The sequence below is a fragment of the Salminus brasiliensis genome, chromosome 19, assembly GCF_030463535.1.
Source record: "Salminus brasiliensis chromosome 19, fSalBra1.hap2, whole genome shotgun sequence".
Taxonomy (NCBI): domain Eukaryota; kingdom Metazoa; phylum Chordata; class Actinopteri; order Characiformes; family Bryconidae; genus Salminus; species Salminus brasiliensis.
In genome coordinates this window covers 22,963,798-22,971,688 of record NC_132896.1, presented here as the reverse complement: position 1 = coordinate 22,971,688, position 7,891 = coordinate 22,963,798, and the positions used below count along the sequence as shown (strand labels likewise).

Here is a 7,891-nt window from a genome sequence, read left to right as displayed (position 1 = left end):
AGAGTTACTATTATAGAGTAACATTAAGATATGCTTAAAATATTGTGGGTTTTTGTTTTATTGCAGAGGCAGTGTTTACTACTTTACAATTTATAAATGACAAAAAGTGTTATGTGGCCATGGGTAAAATCTTTATGTCCAACTGGGAACTGCATATTAAATAAACATTTTGAGTGGCAGTTGACATAAGAACAGTTTTAGATATATTTTGAATTTAAATATATTTCTTTTACTTAGGTTGGAGGTTTGCCAACCCCAGATGTCACATGGTACCTGGATGGAAAAGCTATCCGACCAGATGATTATCATAAGATGCTTGTGTGTGAAAAAGGTCTCCATTCCTTTATAATTGAGATTGTAACGGTTCACCATGCTGGTACATATGAATGTACTGCCAAAAATCGTGCTGGAGAGAGTCGCTTCTCCATGCGTTTGGATGTAATTGGTGAGAACTAATTAAATTAACTCATAATTTCAAGATTCTTCACATTTTGTCATGTTCATTTTGATTTTTCTTTCCTTCTTAGCTCAAGAATTGCAGCGTCCTCCCACCTTTGTGATTAAAATGCAGAACTTGCGGGTCCTTGAGGGTGACACAGTCAAGTTAGAGTGCAAGGTGGCTGCTTCACCATCTCCACAAGTGTACTGGAAGAAAGACAAAGAAATGTTACGCATTGACCCCACAAGAATTAGGTCTGTTTACCACCATATTACATATGAGTGTCATATTTCAATTAAAATGTCAAAATAAAAAAGGTTCAAATAATTGTCATATTGCATAGACGTTTAGGTTTATCTGTGTTGGTAACACGTGATATATGTATATGTGTACAAAAAAAGGAAAAGCATCAAATATCTCACTAAGTTAGTATGTAGTTAGATGCTGGAACACCACATGCCACTGGAACAGCTTTATCATGCTTTGGCATAGATTCCTCATGTCTCTGGAACTGTTCTAGAAGAATTAAACACAAATGAGAGTTGCTGTTTTTATGATTACAGCAAAGAGAGCTGTCTTGAAGAACCTGGAAAATAGTTGTATGCAGAGTCTCTCCCATCTTGTTCAGAGTAGCCTTAGTCAGTGTCTTGGTGGCCTGCTTTACTGGTCTCCTTCTTGCACAGTCATTTAGTTGTGAGGATGGCCTGCTCTAGGTATTATTACACGTACCAAATTCCTTCCATTTCTTAATGATGGATTTAATTGAACTGAACTTTATTTGACATTACTTTTATCAGTTTGATATTATAAAGGGTTTTTTGTAAATTCTTGCCAAAAGAACAAAATTATATTGACCACCATTATTCCATTTATAAAAGCAATAAAAGGAGAAACATCCAAGGGAGTGATTTTTTTATAGGCACTGTACTTCTACTAAAGAATGAAGATCAGAAAGAAGAGTGATCCAGCGGGAAGATCCAAAAGTAAAGTACTGATAAAGCTGGAATCAGTAGAATTAAGGAAATCACTGACAACTTTAAAAAGGTTTGTGATATGGTATTAGTAAAAATGTGACTGAAAGGGCCCCTATAACTCATTATTACACTGTTACCTTCCTTGATATGTAATACTGGAATGTCTTGTATGAGAGTATGTCTAGGAGAAGCCATTATAAAAAATGTTTGACAGAAAACATGGAGGATGTTTTTCAACAAACACCACGGCAACAGTGAAGTATGGGGGTGGTCACTCATGTGGTGGGGATGCATTTCCTAAAAAAGGAGTTTTAACATTTTGTTCAAATGAAAGGATACATGGATGGTTTAAAATACAGGGAGACACTGCAGGACAACCTGGCTCAGTCTGTTAAACAGTCAAGGTCCAGATTTAAAGATTCTTTGGCTTAATTGCTACCTATAAGTGTCATCTAACTAACCTGAACAATGTGGAGCAAATCTGCCTGGACAAAAGAAAGGACAAGAATGACAGTGTGTGAAGCTGGTAGAAACATGCCCCAACAGACAATCATTAAGCAAAAGGTGGTTCTACGAAGTACTAGTGTGAGGGGGTTATATATATATATATATATATATATATATATATATATATATATATATATAAGCAGCATTCTTTAGTTTGTATTATTATCTTTACTTTTGTTGATTTTTTAAAAGACAAAATTCATCATGTCAGATGTGACAATTGCATGTACCACAGTAACCCTTGTTGTCTTTTTTATAGTCTGACCCATGACAGTTCTGGACATCAGTGTCTGCTCATTGAACGGGTTGCAAAATCTGATGCAGGCTGGTATACTGTGTCTGCCATTAACGAAGCTGGAATGTCCACTTGCAATGCTAGGTTGGATGTGGCTAGTAAGTATCCCTTTTTGTGATTATGTCTTGCTTATATAAATCTAAATGTGTATGTTAGAGCCATAATGGAAGTAAGTGAATTTTAATTAAAATAATATTTTAATATTTGGTAGGCTCGACTGTTGCTTATTTAGTAATGTTAATTGTTAAGTTTAATCTGTCTTAATTATACTACTTTTTGGGTCGAATTGCAACAGTCTTTGACTGTGATGTCACAGAACTAAACAGATCTCCTATATAGATAGAAGGAAGCTTATTTTCTTCCATTTTATTATTGGAATTTTAATATTTTGGTTTAGTAAAGAATTAAAGAAAGTCTTGTGTCATTGACTTAAGCTTAAGGAACTGGTCAGAAAACGAAACTGGAAGAAGCTGCGCAACTACAGTTTAAATGGGTATTAGAGTACTATAGATTTACACTATATTGCCAAAAGTATTCACTCACCCATCCAAATCATTGAATTCAGGTGTTCAAATCAATTCCATGGCCACAGGTGTATAAAAACAAGTACCTAGGTATGCAGATTGCGCCTACAAACATTGGTGAAAGAATGGGTCGTTCTCAGGAGCTCATTGAATTCCAGCATGGAACCCTCCGTGATAGGATGCCACCTGTGCAGCAACTCTAGTCGTGAAATTTCCTTGCTACTACATATTCCACAGTCAACAAGTAAGTGGTATTATAACAAAGTGGAAGCGACTGGTGATGACAGCAACTCGTAAAGGCCACGTAAAATGACAGCGGATGCTGTGGTGCATTGTGCTCATTGTGTCAATAACTTTTTACAGAGTCAACCGCTACAGACCTCTGCATGTGGCTTTCAGATTAGCTCAAGAACAGAATGGGTTCATAGAGTGGGTTTCCAAAGCCAAGCAGCTGTATCTAAGCCTTACATCACCAAGCACAATGCAAATCGTTGGATGCAGTGGTGTAAAGCACACCGCCACTGGATTCTAGAGCAGTGGAGACGTGTTCTCTGGAGTGACCAATCACGCTTCCCCGTCAGGCAATTCAATGGACAAGTCTGAGTTTGGCGACTGCCAGGAGAATGGTACTTGTCTGACTGCATTGTGCTAAGTGTAAAATTTGGTGGATGGGGGATTATGGTGTTGGGTTGTTTTTCAGGAGTTGGGTTCGGCCCCTTAGTTCCAGTGGAAGGAACTCTTATTAACTCTTATTGATTCAACATACCAAGATAATTTGGTCAATTTCATGCTCCCAACTTTGTGGGAACAGTTTGCGGTTGGCCCCTTCCTGTTCCAACATAACAGTGCACCAGTGCACAAAGCAAGGTCCATAAAAACATGGATGAGCGAGTTTGGTATAGAAGAACTTGACTGGCCTGCACAGAGTCCTGACCTCAAACCAATATAAACACCCTTGGAATGAATTAGAGCGGAGACTATGAGCCAGGCCTTGTCATCCAACATCAGTGTCTGACCTCACAAATGCGCTTCTGGAAGAATGGTCCAACATTCCCATAAACACACTCCTAAACCTTGGCAAAGGGTGGCACGACATCACAACATCATCACCCTATGGATTAAGAATAGTATGTCACTCAAGCTCATATGCGTGCAAAGGCAGGTGAGTGAATACTTTTGGCAATATAGTGTATTTATTTCATTTCCTGTTTTTGTTAATAGCTAAATAAAATGGAATAAAAAACAAATTAATACTTCCTTGTTTTTACAGATATTGTAAGTCGAATGCAATCAATTAGATAGTGATAATTAAAAAGAAAAGCAATCAACCATTCCATTTTGAATGGTGGTACACTTAGTTAGCATGTACTGTCATTTGTTTCCCTCTGGAACAGTAAAGAATTTACTAAATAACATATTGAGAATTTCCAGACTGCCAGACAGCCCAAATGGGCAAATAAGCATACTTGTCTCACAGTTTATTAGAAAGTTTTTTTTTTTTTTTGAACTAATAGTTATAAGTGTCCTTTATTCCAGCACGACTGAACAAGACAGGCCCTCCAGCCAAGCCACTAAAGATGCATCCCATCATCAATCAGTTTTCCTCCTTGGGCACAGACAGTAGCCCTCGCCATACTGCTCCTCTGTATGAGAGTGAGGAATTATAGACTTCTCTTTCTTTGTATTTTTGAATAAGCCATTATTAGTGGTGGCTTTCTCATTGGCAGTGTCACTAGAAATTTGTGGAAAGGGGGTCTATTAATAAATAAAAAAGCCGTGAAAACATTCACCATGAATTTTTACAGTTGCAACAAGAATATATGACTTCAACCCTTCCCTCAATTTGCAGCAGACAAATATGAATCCAAAATTAGACAGACTGCAGGTCCTATCATTTTTTAATACACAGCCGAACTTGCTTTTTCAGCATGGTTAACAATATGCTAACTTATAACTTTTTCACATTAACATACTAAGCAACTATGTGTAACTACTACTGATGGGATTGATTAAAAATACTTTTATTAATGATATTAATGCAAGGCACCACTTGAAGTAATTGCTACACCATTTAAGACAGAACAAAATGTTAAAATAAGAAGGTAGAGCATAAGAAGTCATATTCAACATTAAAAGATTTACAAGATAACTGCTTTAGCAAAAACTGTTTTTACAAATTACCTTTAATGTGGACAACTGGTTATTGGTCCAGGTTCATTCTATTGGCAAGAGTCTAGAGTTAAAGTGGACTTCATAAAACCCAGTCATGCATCACAAAGTACTGCTATATTAGAGCAGAAGCAGATTCTAGACCAGATGCAGATTCATCCTTTGGAATTTTGGAAGAGCTACAGTGCTGTGAAAAATCCCAGTGTCTTATATACCATTATGAGGAATGCTTTAGAAATAATTGCTCCTCACAGAACTTACAATAAAGGATAAAATATGTTTAAAAATGGTATAAAAAAAGGTGATAGTGCAGATATTTGTCCTCCACATTTGACCCATCTGTGAATTAGTGAACTAGCGGAAGTGAGCACACACACACCCAGAATGGTGGACAGCCAACTCCAGTGGCTGGGGGCAGACAGGGTGAGGGGCCTTGCTGAAGGGCCCAACAGTGCCAGCTTGCCGGGCCTGGCTATCGAACCCTCAACCCTGTCATCAATAGCCCGGTACTCTAACCACTGAGACACCACTGCCCCTATAAGACATTTCTAGGAAACTCATTTGATTCCTATAATATTTTTAAAAAATGTTTGCAGTATGTTTATAGAGGAATATGGAAACATCAGTGTTTGCACCGCATAATTCACACAGTCATGTAAAATGAAATCATCTTCCTTGGTGGTTACGCAATCATACAGCACAATCATTCTAACGAGCCTCGCAAGATGGCTAGTCACATCTTTTTGGACCCACCACTGTTCATCTTCCTCCTTATATACACCTCTCTATGTAAGAAAGGTAAAGACAACAGTTTAAACCAATTATTACTGTTTTCCCAATTGCTTAAGGTTCCGAGTTTTGTGCCACATAATCTATTTTATCAAAAAGTCATATTTTTTTAGCACCTTTATTTGTGCACACATACTGTTAATTAGATTTAAACTCAGTATGACTCATCTGTTTGTCTGCCTTTGCGTTCACATTTTTGTGTCATTTCTGCTATTTTGTCCACCCTCCATGTTTCTGGAAAGTGTTTTTCATGTGTTTTAAAGTTTAGAATGCCTGTGTACAAAAACATCTGGAAAGATTAAATAAACTAAGAATAATCAAGTGACTATATATCCAACTTTTATGTCCTGTTTTAATATATATTAATAATAATAATAATAAATGTATGTACACGTGAAAATTCTGAATGTTCAGCGAGCAACCTTATGCAAAGTTTAACTGGACTTCTCTGTTTTACTATTGGGTGTAGTCCACTGTATACAATGCATATGTTTGTATTTTCAGTTTCAGCTATTATGGTAGTCATGTATCTCATAATAGTTTTTAATAGCATTAGCAATTGTTGAAAATGCAAATAAACACATTCAAATGTACATTTATAAGGAGTTCAGTACACTAATGTCATAATGTCAATTCACATACTTTTGGACTGTTAGGAAGGTATAGCTGATGTTAGTAAAGCAAAAAACATTTAGTTTAAGTCTTGTTATTATTTTGTTGCACTTTCTGTTCCCTCATTATTATATGACAAATTACAGACATAAAAGTTGATTCCAAATGTTGCCAAATGTTGCTTATGGTCCAAAGAAGTGGCAATGCAAGTGAAGAAGGCCAACATTAAGCAACACAAACATATCTATCAGAGAGATCAGAGAGAAACTTAAGGATTTGCCAATTGTTTTAAAAAGAATATTTTTTTAAAGAATGCACTAGTGAACTTAGCAACACCAAAATAACACAGAAGACAACCAAAGTAAATGAGTGCAGATTTATTTCCTTTTGTACAGAGAAATCCTTTCACAAGTCAAGAACACTCTGGAGTAGGTATGTGCATCATCATAGACTTTGACAATTAAGAGACGCCTTCATGAATTTAAATGAAGTAAGTTTACTTTGAGATGCAAACCACTGGTAACACTCACAAACAGAAAGGTTAGATTAGCCCAGGGCTCTATGATCTGAAGCATACACATCATCTGTCAAAAACAGCTGAGACACCTGTGGTGTTCTTAAATGGAACCTGACATCAACCTAACTGAGCAATAATTAGTCATTTTAAATGAATCAAATTCAATCATTCAAATTCAGAATATATTATTGTGAGACAAGAAATGCATTTTAATGAATACACTTTAATGACAACATTTAAACCAATAATTAGGGTCTGGAGCTTTATAGAGGTCCAGTCGAGACTAGGCTTCGAAGTGTCCGAACGCCCGCGTCCCACTAACTTTCGCAGCAGCTTGAGGCCAGTAGAAGAGGGCCCTTAGGATGCTGTCGCACTTCCGAGCAGACACTCACTGCCTCAGCAGAGTAGGGAAACTGGTAATGCAGGCTCATAGGCTTTGGTTCAGGTGGAGCAACACGGCTGCTATGGATGCTTGAGTCTTCCTTAGGCAGGACGTCATGATTTCATGTAGACTTGCTCAAAGGTTCAATTTGCCGATCGAAACTTCAAGAAATCTAACAAAATCTCTACAGAGCTAACATGGCTAGACAAAAAAATAAATAAATAAAAATAAAATAAAATAGAATACTTATTTCTCAGGTGAAGTTTCAGTGGTTTAAGGTTGTAGATAATCGGTTTATTTTCTCAGCTGAGGCTTCTTCTCTCGTCCTTCTGGAGCTCTGGAGTTTTGTCTCGTCTGTTCTTCTTACTGGCTACATTTCTCTTCGGTTCTTTTTCTGTTCTTCTCATCCAGCCTTCCGAGGTAATTTACTACATCCAAAATACACATAATTATTGATATATGAGATGGGTGAAATCAATTCAGTGTTTTTCTTCCTATGTACAAATGATGTATTTTTTGTTTTTTTTCTAACTAAAAAGCATCCTAAATAAAAAAAAAAGAGAAGTGAATTTATCACATTATAAAATTATGCACTTCTAAGCAGTAGTCCGTGAAACCAGCAGTCAGATCATTGTTTATCATTATCATTCATGCAATGAATTTTTAACCATCCATTACAGGCT

The 7,891-nt window shown here is 36.7% G+C and overlaps 1 long non-coding RNA gene across 1 annotated transcript in view; it reads right to left on the bottom strand.

Annotated features, from left to right (window-relative positions):
• Nucleotides 1-6,685: 6,685 nt before the first annotated feature.
• Nucleotides 6,686-7,891, bottom strand: part of LOC140541343 (uncharacterized) — a 70,863-nt gene continuing 69,657 nt past the window's right edge. Inside the window, exon 5 of the long non-coding RNA XR_011977915.1 lies at nucleotides 6,686-7,636. This is a non-coding gene — a long non-coding RNA (uncharacterized lncRNA). The remainder of the gene's footprint in view (nucleotides 7,637-7,891) is intronic.